This window comes from Pan troglodytes, chromosome 1 (genome assembly GCF_028858775.2).
Source record: "Pan troglodytes isolate AG18354 chromosome 1, NHGRI_mPanTro3-v2.0_pri, whole genome shotgun sequence".
Lineage (NCBI taxonomy): Eukaryota > Metazoa > Chordata > Mammalia > Primates > Hominidae > Pan > Pan troglodytes.
In genome coordinates, this window is record NC_072398.2 from 143834770 (window position 1) to 143847005 (window position 12236).

The 12236-nt window shown below is 39.9% G+C and overlaps 1 long non-coding RNA gene across 1 annotated transcript in view; it reads right to left on the reverse strand.

Moving 5' to 3' along the window:
• Window positions 1–1336: 1336 nt before the first annotated feature.
• LOC134807758 (uncharacterized) overlaps window positions 1337–12236 on the reverse strand; it is a 72554-nt gene continuing 61654 nt past the window's right edge. The window contains exon 4 of the long non-coding RNA XR_010148991.1: window positions 1337–2037. This is a non-coding gene — a long non-coding RNA (uncharacterized LOC134807758). The remainder of the gene's footprint in view (window positions 2038–12236) is intronic.

The following is a 12236-nucleotide window of genomic DNA, read 5'->3' on the forward strand; positions in this document are numbered from 1 at the left end:
ATTTCAGTGCACTGATCAGGGTAGACTTGACAGATTCTTTATCAATGTCAAATGCCTTTTGTGGTTAAGTCCAGTAACGCTAAAACAAAACGCCTCATAGATATTAGATATATGGTGGCATTACGGAATTCTCTTGCAGGCAATATTTTTTGGTCAACCTATGAAAAGAAAAATGGAGCGCAAGCTAAAAAGCAAAGGAAGATGCAGTAGAAGTCCTGACAGTTATTTCCATGGAAAACAGACAATGTGAATGACGTGGGGCCAATCGCCCTTCCCCTCTTTTATTCATGTTAAAATAGAACAAAGAGAAATTGCCAACAAAGAAAGCAATGATCTAGGAGGAGGGGACTGAATCTCATCCACTCTCCCAATATTTAACTTTAGTGCAAACTGCCTTAGAAAAAGTAGAATCCAAGAATCTCTGAGCAAAATTGTCTGGGAGATATTGAGTGGTGTTTTCTTTTGGCAAGAAGGGTTTGCAATGCCATCCCTGTGCCTTTCTAGCAGTACGGCCATGACAATTGTATTATGGAGAATACTCTCTTCTTCAGTTCATAACAATGGTTATTCCATGGGCAGATTATTAAGGAATCCCTCACAGGTGCACACTGTGAGGCCTACATGTATATGTGAGAAAGATACCAACCACCCCTGCACTCCCCATCCAAAATAAATAAAATATCCCAACCACTTGCTGAATCTGAATTGTGCTAATCTAAAATTTCAGATTGCCACTCTCAGAATAACATGGACTCCAGGAAGCTTCATTTGCCTTTTTAGAAACCCCAAAGCCAAGGACAACAAAATTCTCATCAAAGCCACAAATGAACAGTGGAAAGAATTACTCCAAGTGCTGGGTGCTAACCTGAAATTGTTATGTGTTACACTATCAAACTGGTAAATTAATATGAACAAACAAGCCATACCGCACACCCTGAGTCCTCAGCCTTCAGATGCTCTTCTGTTTTATACAGTTAAAGGCTGAAGCTATTTCAATATTTTATATGATTTTTTCTTTTTTTTGTACTAATTTAGAAAGTTGGTACTTTAATGTAATTGAACTCACTGAAGCTAAAAATGTCCAGACCTTCTTAATAAGGTAGCTTTCAATATTAAACTTTGGGGTCTGTTTTCCTCCCAAGCAGGCACTTAATTCCCATTAGCACTAATGGCAAGTGTGCACAAACATTGAGTAGGAAATATATATCTCTTTGTCTCTTTGTACTGAGGTCCAAGAAGGGAAAAAAAGAAAGCAAGAAAAAAAACCAACAACTTTGAGATTGGATAAAAGAAGTAGAGCTGTAGATTCATTTACAAAGATGAAATTAATGCCTAGCACCCCCAAATTTCAGGGAGAACACATCTTTAATAAGCAAGATGAGGAGAAAATTTCTAAATCATTTCAAATAATACCCAAGCCATGCTTTTCTGAGAAGCCTGTTTCCCCTCCATCCCCAGCATATACATTAAACCCATTTTGCCCTTGTTATGTACATAATGATTCTGGACAACATAAGAAGATTTCATGATTTTTTCTTATCATTTTTACTTATCTACCAGTGAGCCAATTTATGCAGCTTAAACCATTGCTAAACAAGATGCATCAAAAATTGTCTGTAATCATTACAAATAATAGCACAGAATGTTCACAAGAAGCTGTTTTCTTATCATATTTTCATTAAAACATCTTTTCACCTGCTTTGCTTTTCCCACGTCTGGAACCTGTGTTGTAATCAGTCTTATTAACTGGGAACATAAATATGATTTATTATGGTCTGATAATGGAAGCTACGCGGACCCAGAGAAGGGCTATATTGTCCTTTGATAAAATGGCTCTTTTCTCTCAAATGGAGAACTCTATCATGAGAACATGCAGAATGTAGTGAGTGATTATTTCCTCAGGGTGAGTGATGGAAAAGCCCGACAGAAAATCTTCTTGTTGACCACGACAGCCTCAGAGGGTCCCCAAACCTCTCTGAGTTTGACAACCTGCAGACACTTTTGATGAACTGTATTCTTCTGTCAGAGACAGCCTGTCTGGGAGGAGAAAAGAGACCTTTATCGTCTGATCGGCTATTATTGTCTTGATCTTTTATAAGCAATCTCTAATGCACATGAATATAATATCCTTTCACACAAGTGCCAAGCATAATAGAAATGTAGTTAAAGGACTCTCTCCCTGGTTATGTAAATGTCCTTACACCAAAATTAAGAGAGATGGTTTGTGACTGATAGAAGAAGGAAAGAGTAATCAAGCTGTTTTAGCATTCTCTTCCTATATTAAAGACTTCAACCCAGGATAAACAGCATTTACGGTAGATATAAGGAACCAGGTTATTTTGAAGGCTTTGCCTAAAAGGAAAAAATAGTTTTGAATATGATATTAGTGTTATATTTTTATTAAACATGCAAATGGAAGCTGGTTTTTAGCCAAGAGAGATTACTATGCTGATATAACTTAGAAGAAAATGAGTATGTTTCTCAAAATCCTTGTCTGTGGCTTACAGCGAAAACAAAGACCTATTAATAAGGAATGGACTTGCACAAATAGGTCCTCAAGTCCAAATAAAGTTCTCCAATAAATTTCCCTCTTATCCATTTCCAGGAGCCTAAATATAGCAAAAATATATATATTTTTTCAATTAACAAATATATTTACAGGCAAAATGCCTGCAATTATTGGGCAATTAAATTCACTTTTTACATGGCCCCTGGGAACCATCTCCATTTCTGAACTGTGAAGGATAGTTCTAGATGGTATTTGTTTGGATCTGGTGGCAAAACTTTTCTGACCTTCCAGATAAAGCCCAACCAGCTCATGGAGGACAATAGCTTTGATGTTCAATCTCAGTTGCTGGCAGAAAGAAGAAAAAGACATCATCACCCCTCCTAAAATTTTTAATCCCCTCCAGCAAAATGCAATACTTAATTTTTCATTAGCCTTCTGACATCTGGACTTGGAATATCCCCACAGTAATCACTAATGGGTTTTGCATTACCAATTAGTGGAGAAAAGCCTCCAGTGCTGGTGCCAAAGGGTTAATCATTAGTTTCACACCACTGGGTGGTCAGAGTTGGAAGAGCAGCCCTTGAACCCAAAGGGGCGGAGAGCAGGGGCCCCAGGCTGGGGAGAGCTCTCATTATTAAGAAACGTGCAACTCACAGGCACTGACCTCCATACCCGCTCCTGGCATCTTGCCTTGAGGTGGATTTGAATATTACACACGGGCACGTGCACATGCGCACTCACACGTTTATGTACATGTCTGGGCCTAGAACAAATCACCAACTTAGCCAAACTTTATTGAACCTGTCCCATCAAAGGTAGCTCAGACCAGAGGAATTCCCTTTCTCTCAGCACCTCTGTCTACTTGCTTCTCTAAGCAATGACTTTCCCATGGGAATGAAAAAATTTGCCATTTCAGAGGGAGTTGGGTTTTGAGAAGTGTTTGATCTCCCTTAAGAGATACTTCTCTGAAGTTCTGCCAACCCTCGATTATCTGTACAAATGAGGCTTAAAGAAAGTATGGGTAGATTGATTCACAGATAATCTTCAAGCTCCAGTTTGGTCTATATTTTCGTTTCTTTCTGAATAAATTGTACTAGTGCAATTAACAAGCAAAACTGATTGGATGTTTCCTTCCTTTTATGGTCAATTTTGTGGATGTCAGCAGAGTAAGCAAACTATCAAAAAAGCTGGCAAACAAAAGAGAGGAAAGGGAAGAAACAAAATACCCAGATAATCTGCAAACTGATCATCTGCTCCTGAATAATTGAAAAGAATCTAATTTCAAAGATAATGCAAAAAAGGGGCCTGGTGAGCAATTCCATCTTGAAAATGCACAACCCCTTCCCCTAACCCCCAAACAGCTAGTAGAAAAACAAATCATCAACAACAACAACAACAAAAAACCCACAAGAAAAATTCCAACCTACTGTCCTCATCCACATTTTCCCTGATCTGATCTATATGTGTTCTAAGTAAAATTTTATTCTAAGGAGGATCAGAGCACGGAAGAGGAGAAGAAAGCGTCATAAACATTTCTTATTTCTGATCTGCCTAGCCTGTGCTGATAGCAACAGGGTTGCTTTCAAAACCGTGCTGGCCTAAAACTTCAGCAATCAATCCACCTCATTTCTAATTTTTTTTAAAAGGAAAACCAATATCCAAGAAAGGGACAACAATGACTCAGTACTTTATTTTCTTTTTTTCCTTTTTTTGGTCCCAAATGTGTGATTCCTTATTAAAAATAAAAAAAATGCTCAAGTACATTTGAGACCGAAATGAGAAACTGTTATGCTTGATTCTCCACGGTGCTTCCACTCAAGGTCAACACTTAGAGCTTTTCAGTTAAGAGAAGAAACGCTCCTAATGAGCCTATGCATGCACAGATTTTGGCCAGTCATTGACTGACTGCACTTATTTAGTTTTGCTTTAGAAATTAAAATCTAATAAAGTAACTGGCAGTTTAAATGTCACCGAAATTTTCTCCAACTTCCCAACTGGAATTGTGAAAACAGTCTCGAATTCCTCTAATCTCCCTGTCTTTCACCTTCAAATGCCACACTTCTGAGGTGAATCATTTCCTAAGAAATAGCAGAACTAGGCTGGGTTCAGAGGTCAGGGGCACAAGGTGGGGAGAGGAAGACTCTTTCTTCGAGTTGGAGGGGATTTGCTTTTTTCCCCACACCAAGGCAAGAAGGACAGGAATCTTGAGGCTGGGAATGTTCTGCCTCTTGCAAAGGAATTCAAAAGAGCCATTGTGTTTGATACTTTGCTTCCCAATTGGCCTCTGATAGCAACATCAGAAGCAACAGATACTTCAGTTCTACATCTGGAAAGAGGCTTTTTTTTGTTTTTTTTTTTTTTCTGGGTAAAAAAAAAAAAAAAACCCACACACACTCCTGAAAACATTGAAGCCTAATTACTCTACATCCCATAGTCTGAAAGATTGGGATCTCTCTGATAGTTGGTGATAACCCCTTGAGGAACAGGAGCGGGTCCATTAGAAACTCAGATAACATTTCTATACTTTACCCTCAATAAAACTGAGAGCCAAAATAGGCATATTGGCTGGGTGCTTTCATTCCCCTGGCCATTGAATTGTAATGATCATTATGCAAGACACAACAATATCATTCATTAAGCTATCAAATGGAAAATACATTCTTCACTAAAATGTAGAAGGTATTTAGGATGTCCAGGGCTAAATGACCAAGGAATTGGTTTAGGTTAACTATTGTCTTCCTTGCTTTTCTAGAAGTTATATAAATCAAGTCCTCATATACATGGTAGGAACTTTAAAGTTCTGAATGGTCTGAATCTTAGCATTATGAATACATTATAAGAGAATAGAAAGTATTCTATGCAGCACAGTAATTATATTCATGGAAGTTGGAACTGCTATACAATATCTCCTGGGAGAAGTTTACCCCATTTCTACTGCTACTGGGACACAAACGGAGATGAGCCACAAGCAGGAAAAGAGAAGAGAGAAAGAATAGGAGTAGCAATCCAGGAAGCATTGAGGGAGACTGAGGGTAGAGGCTGAAGCAGGAGAGAAGCCATTACTTAGTGGAGAGGGGTTTATGAAACCATTAGCAAGCATGGTAAGGAGGCAAAGAAAGCCAGCCACCAAGACAGAATGCATTCCTCACATTGTAGCCAAAGATAAAGAATCTTAGGCCATTTTAGTTGTTCTGCCAGCTAAGTCAAATCTCGAGCCTCTCTGAAGCCATTGAAAATGTCTCAGGTTTTCTCATTCTGCTATTTTGATAGAAATTAAACTTTGTAAGTCAAGAAGAACAGAATCAACTCTATATACATGCACTCCTTCTTTATACCCTATTCCTACCTACCTGATTTCATGCCCAAATGATTTAAGACTCCCAAATGCAAGTGAAAATTTTGAAGTTGGAGATATGCTTGTAAAACCACCTAAATGTAGGTCTAAGTTTCCTACTAAAAGTATATTTTAAAAAGATATGGAGAATAATTGTACAGTACTCTTGTACAAAAAAGAAAAATGGAGGCATACCCGTGAAAGGCTCATGAAATAGTCCTTGAAAGTGCTTGAAGTGATGGACAAGTGCGTCCTATGGGAATCTGCTGAGTCTTGTATAGACATAAACAACATTAGTGAACTTTTCTTGTCCAACTTGCCCTTGCGCATCATTGGCTGGTTCCCCTCCCCATCTACCTTCCCTCTGGGCATCTTTTATTTAAAAAATTGTTTCTTTACTCATGTCATCTGCTATCCTCTCCTCTAGATTTTGACCATCCATTACTTGGACACAACATTAAAGAAGTTCTCCAACTGAAGAAAGATGTTGATTCCCCTTATAGAAACAGCCACTCTCAGCTACCTTGTCACTCCACCAATTGAGATTTTCAACATCTGGAGCAAGATTAAGAGATGTATATCCATTGTTGACCTGTTCCAGATGCAGAAATGATGGTAGTTGCTGAGAAACCATAAAACAAATACTAAACAAAATGAAAGGATAACATTCTGAGCAAAGCTCAGAACCAACAATTAGATACTTGAACCCTGACTCTGAGACCCCAGGGGCACCCAGGGCAACCATATTTCTGAAAAGACTCCAGTCTAGTTCTTGAATTTTTAACTCTATGCCTTTAGCTACTGAAAAACTAGGCCAAATTTGGTGCAATTTCAGTTCCTAGAGACTTTGCAGTCACTTATTCTTTTGAACACTTCTTTGGGGCTTTGTCAACATCCTGCATTTTCATTCATTCCATCATAAAAGCTTCTTTTTAGCTATAAAGAAGACTTATGCCAATTAACATTGTATTTTGTCATCCTCTTAGAGGCTTAGCCTTTGCAGAGAGGATTGACAATGACTTCACCCTGAGTGGTGAGTGGTCTCTCTCAGCCATAATCACAGGCTCAACAGTGCATCATTCCCAATGCCACCTTTTCTTTTGTATAAGTGTTAAAATATTAAATATGTAAGGAAAATGTTCTATAATGCAGCATCATCTCATGCTAGTCATCAGGTTTAAAGTTAAGAAGATAGAAACTTCATATATTTGACAAAGATAAAACAAAAGAATGAAAGGGGGAAAGTATGAGCAGGGGTATTTCTTTCCTGGGATTGTTATTCAGATACAGTTAGACAACTCCTGCTGATTCTGCCAATGGAGGAGGCATTAGACTGATAAAGCCAACCCTTTAGTTTCAACTTCTCTATAATTCTAACATTACTGGGACTATTGAGAGATGTCAAGCAGCTGGGGTCATGTCCCAATACAGAGATCAATGTCTCCTAATATACTCACAGAATACATACAGACATACTCATGGAATTCTCACAAATTAGGTAGGCACTAGAGAGAAGAAAATAAAAATCACAAATAAGGTACTCCACACTGGAGAGTCCAACAGTGACGGCAACATAAAACCCAATTCGAAGCACATAAATACAAAACAGAAATCTACTGGCCCTGTAACTGAGAAGTTCAAGGCATGGTCTAGCTTCAGGCATGGCTCACTCAGGTGCTCAAACAATGTGGTCAGAAATCTATTTCTTTCCCACCATCTCTTTTCTCTATTTTACTCTGTGTTGGTTTTAGCTTTAGGCAAGATTTTTCTATTGGGTGGTAAAGAAAGGTACAGCAGCTCCAAGCTTACACTTTTACCAAGGACATTTTACCAGGGATCCTACAAAAAAAATATGTCTATTTCCCAGAAATTATATCAAATCCCCAAAAGGACTCTTAAGAGTGCTGCTTGGAACTCTTGCTGATTGGGCAGCCTGACCATCTGATTGACAGCCCTACCTGAGTCACAGAGAATTTAGGAAGGGTGAATCCAAAAGGAAGGAAAAGAACCTATCATCAGAAGGAAGGATAATGGAGGCTGGAAGGTCAAAGGCAAATGTCCTCCAGGCAGTGCCATTCCAGTCACTTTGAACCTAAATCATTTGCAGGGACCTTTGGAACTTATTAGCATCCCCTGGCTCAATGGCAAGATGGTACCTCACCTTTGCTCCAAGTTGCTACAATGTTTTTTCATATCTGAGTAGAGAACAGACCTCAGTGCCTTACGTACCTTACTACATGGATGAATAAGATCTACTCAGTAGCTTGCAATGGTTCTTTGACTGCCATTACTGACTATGATGTAAATAAGTAGTCACTGACTTAAGAACTCACTATTTACTCAATAACTCTTCATGGGAACTGTGATCCCCTTACACACTATTACAGAAGTACATAATTATAGACCTTTCAAAACGGTTATTTCTTTCAGGCATTTGCCTGTAATAGCTCCTTCAAAGCTGTTAAGCTTTTATCATGTGAAGACCCAAGTAGAAAATATTTGGTTCACTCCTCATTGACCTAATAGAGAAAAAATTCATCTTTAAGATGGTGTTAGCTTCCTGGCAAGAACACATGGTCAGCCTTGTCTGGCTTGGGCTATATGAGAAGGAAATCAAATTGCTATTAGATCATGCTCACCTCATTTAGTAATTAAATATTGACACCAAATGATCATTGGTCACTATTTCCTCAGTCTCCTCCGAAGGAAATCTTGTCACAGCCATTTGTCCTGACTCTATTACAATCTATCTAGCAAGGGTTCTATAAAAGTAAAATGCCAGGTAGGTCTGCTGGCTTCAACATATCTCATTGCTGAAGCATGGGGCACAATTCTTACTTTAATGAGAAAAAGTTTTTATGCATAGTAAATACATTGGTCTCACAGAGGAAACCACAGCTAGGATCAGGAGATTGATAGATGCCTGGCTCTGCCTTGAGCTCAAGAAAATCATGTAATATATGATGCAATGAACTGTATACAGTTTAGTCTGTTTGGGCTGCTATAACAAAATACCTTAGATTGGGTAATTTATAAACAACAGAAATTTATTGCTCACAGTTCCAGAGGCTGGGAAGTCCAAGATCAAGGTGCCAACAGATCTGGTGTCTGGTGACAGCCCATTACTCATAGATGGCCCCTTCTTTGTGTCCTTACAAGGCAGAAGGTGAAAAGGGCTTTCCCAAGCCTCTTTCATAAATGCACTAATCCTATTGATGGGGGCAGAGCCCTGATAATCTAATCACATCCTGAGTACCCCACCTCTTAATATTATCATATTGGGGTTTAAGTGCCAATATATGAATCATAAGGGGACCCAAACATTCAGACTATAGCAGTATATATCTGACACAATCATTATATGTGATGTGTATCACATTACAAAAATTATTGCTCTACCATGTTTGAAAGGTTGTCAAGATATATAGAAAAATGTGTTTAATTTGCTCAGTTCAAGTCAAGAAACTGGTGAGTATTTATAACCCTGTTAAAGGGACTAGGTTAAGTGAGGAAGATGCAAATATAAAAATAAAGTTTGCTTTCTTGCTTGCTCACCCACATCAGGACTCTATTTTTACTGCCCCATTTCCTACCATTCCCACTGACTCCCTCTCTAGGCTTCACTACTTACAACTTTCTCCCCAAGTCTCAGGTAAGCACGACTCCTTTTCAGCTTCCTGCTGTTACACGTGCTGCTTTTTCTCTTTTCTTCTGCCTAGACCTTACTAAAACATCACCTCTTCAATAAAGCACCTGCTGATTCATGTGGGCAGAGCTAGCCACACACTATCTCTGTTTCTGAGGCACATATAAGCATCTGTATTGTACCATCAGCATTTCTTCATGTGTTTTCTCCCCCATTATACTGTGAGCTCCCTAAAGGTCAAGATTATGTCTGATTCATGGCTATCTCCTCAGGGCCCTTGCACAGTACTTGGCACAAACAAGTCCCTAGTAAGATGTCGAGTAACTGTAATTTACTTGGCCTCATTCCTTCTGCACAGAAAACTACTTTGCTCTCCTTGCATTTCTACTGTCAGGCCTCATAGGTGACTAGAAGAGAGACACATGTGCATGAGCCAGGATCACAGAAACTGAAGTCAATGTTGTAATGGAAATTCAAACAAGCAATGAGTGGGAGGGGACTTAGAGGTACGGAGAATAGAAGGAGGAAGAGAGGAAGAAAAGGAGAGACAGAGCAAAAGGATGGAGGTAAGAGCATCTCAGGAGGAGGAGGCGGTATGAGCAGTGGCTCTGGTTGGGGAGGGGAAGGTGAATGGAACATGAAGAAAGGAGAAACACAGGCTCTTGATATGGGAGGAACAGGGGATAGCATGGGAGAATTGCAGGGTAACAAACCAGGATGTCATGTTAGAAGGGTCAGTTGAGGTAGGACTGACCATCCAAGATTTGCATTGCCAGGCTGAGGAATTTGCATTTTTGGACTCTGCAACGGTGGAGATTTGTGGAGGGGAAAGAGTAACAATGGAGGCATTTGATCCCATATGGAGGTTGGTAACCCAATGGGGAAATTATGAAGATTGGGGTTCTAATGCTCAGAACCAAAACACTCAGACTGTACTTTTCAAGAATTCAACCTCTCAGCCAACTTTAGTGAAACACAGGCCTTCCTGCACATATCAAATGAGAGAACAAATTGCAGGTGATTGGCCCTGATATTTCTTAGCCTTTAGATTCTCAAGCATGCCAGCAATTTGCAGATTCCTCTGCCTGGGACTCATGACCCCCAGGCATTCTCATGGCTGCCTCTCCTTTATCATTTTTACAGAGGTCCCTGCTCAAATATCATTTTTACAGAGAGACCCTTTCCTAACCACTGTGTCGAAAAAAAGCACCCCCAGTATTTTATCCTTTTATCCTGTCTTACTTTTCTTCAAAGCACTTATGTCTAATTGACATCATATTATATGTCTATATATTTACTTTCTTAATATTCATACCCTCCAATATGAGGATCATCAAGCTTTTTCTATGAACACCATAAAGACCCAGATGGTAAATATTTTAGGATTTGCAGACCATAAAGTCTGTTGTAACTACTAAACTCTGCCATTGTGGCACCTAAGCAGCTATAAACAATGCATAAATAAATGGACACAGTTGTGCCACAATAAATCTTTGTTGACAAAAATAAGCTATGGGCCATAATTTGCCAACCCCTGCTCCTGTAGAAAGCTCCATGAGGTCAGCAATACTGTCTTGCTCACTCTTGGGTCTCTAAGGGTTGACACGAAGTAGGCACTCAATTAGGAATTTTTAAAGAATAAATGAAGTCCTACGGGAAGCAGACAGGTGTAGGAATACTACACCCATGTGAATATATACATTTGCTTTGTGATGGCTAACCTTATGTGTCAACTTGACTGGTCATGATGCCCAGATATGTGTAAAACATTCTTCTGGATGTTTTTGGTGGAGATTATCATTTAAACTGGTAGACTTTGAGTAAAGCAGATTGTCCTCCATGCTGTAGGTGCTCCTTATTCAATCACTTGAGGGCGGGAATAGAACAGAAGGTTGGCACACACACTGCCCCCAAGTCATCCCTCAGCAAGCAGAATGCTGCCAGTAGATGGCCTCTGGATGTGAACTGCAGCACTGGCTCCTCTCCTGACTTCAGTCTGCCAGCCCACCCTGCAGATTTTGGATTTGCTAGCCTCCATAATCTTGTTAGCCAATTGCCTAAAATCAATCAGTCAATAAATAGACAAACAAATAAATCTCCTGTTGGTTCTGTTTCTCTGGAGAGCCTTGACTAATAAACACATAAGTACACCACAGATTTATTCCATTAGCAAAGCAGGAAACCAGTTGGCTCTGTAGAATTGGAAGCCTTACTTTCGGGCATGTGCAAATCCCCATCACAGCAGCTTTCAAAGATGCCCTGTGGTCTTCAGGGAAACATTCAAATGTTTCTTAGCACTAAAGTGACTTCTAAGCCTGGCTTCCACCCACCTTGACCTCTACATCCAGTCAGCATCAGTGTACGGTGTGCACAAGAGCCGTGCAGTGCTTCTCACTGCTCACTGCTTCCCGGAGGGCAAGATCTTGCAAGTTTCCATACCTTTGCACACACTGTAGCCTCTGCCTAGAGTGACACACCACCCCTGGTCACCTGGCTAATTCCTAGTCATTCTTCAAAACTTCCCCTGAGAACTCCCAGAGGACAGGGTTAGCTAGGTGCCCCTGTTACCAATCATTACCCAGTTACAAGTGACCCTGCATGATAGATGTTGGTTTCCTTCTGTCTCCCCCATAAAGCTTCTACCTCCTTGAGCACAGGGACTCCCTGTTTATCTCCCTACTTACCTCCTTCCACCTTCTCAGTCCCCATGTCTCTACCTAACATGCAACGAAGACATTAGTGGGCAG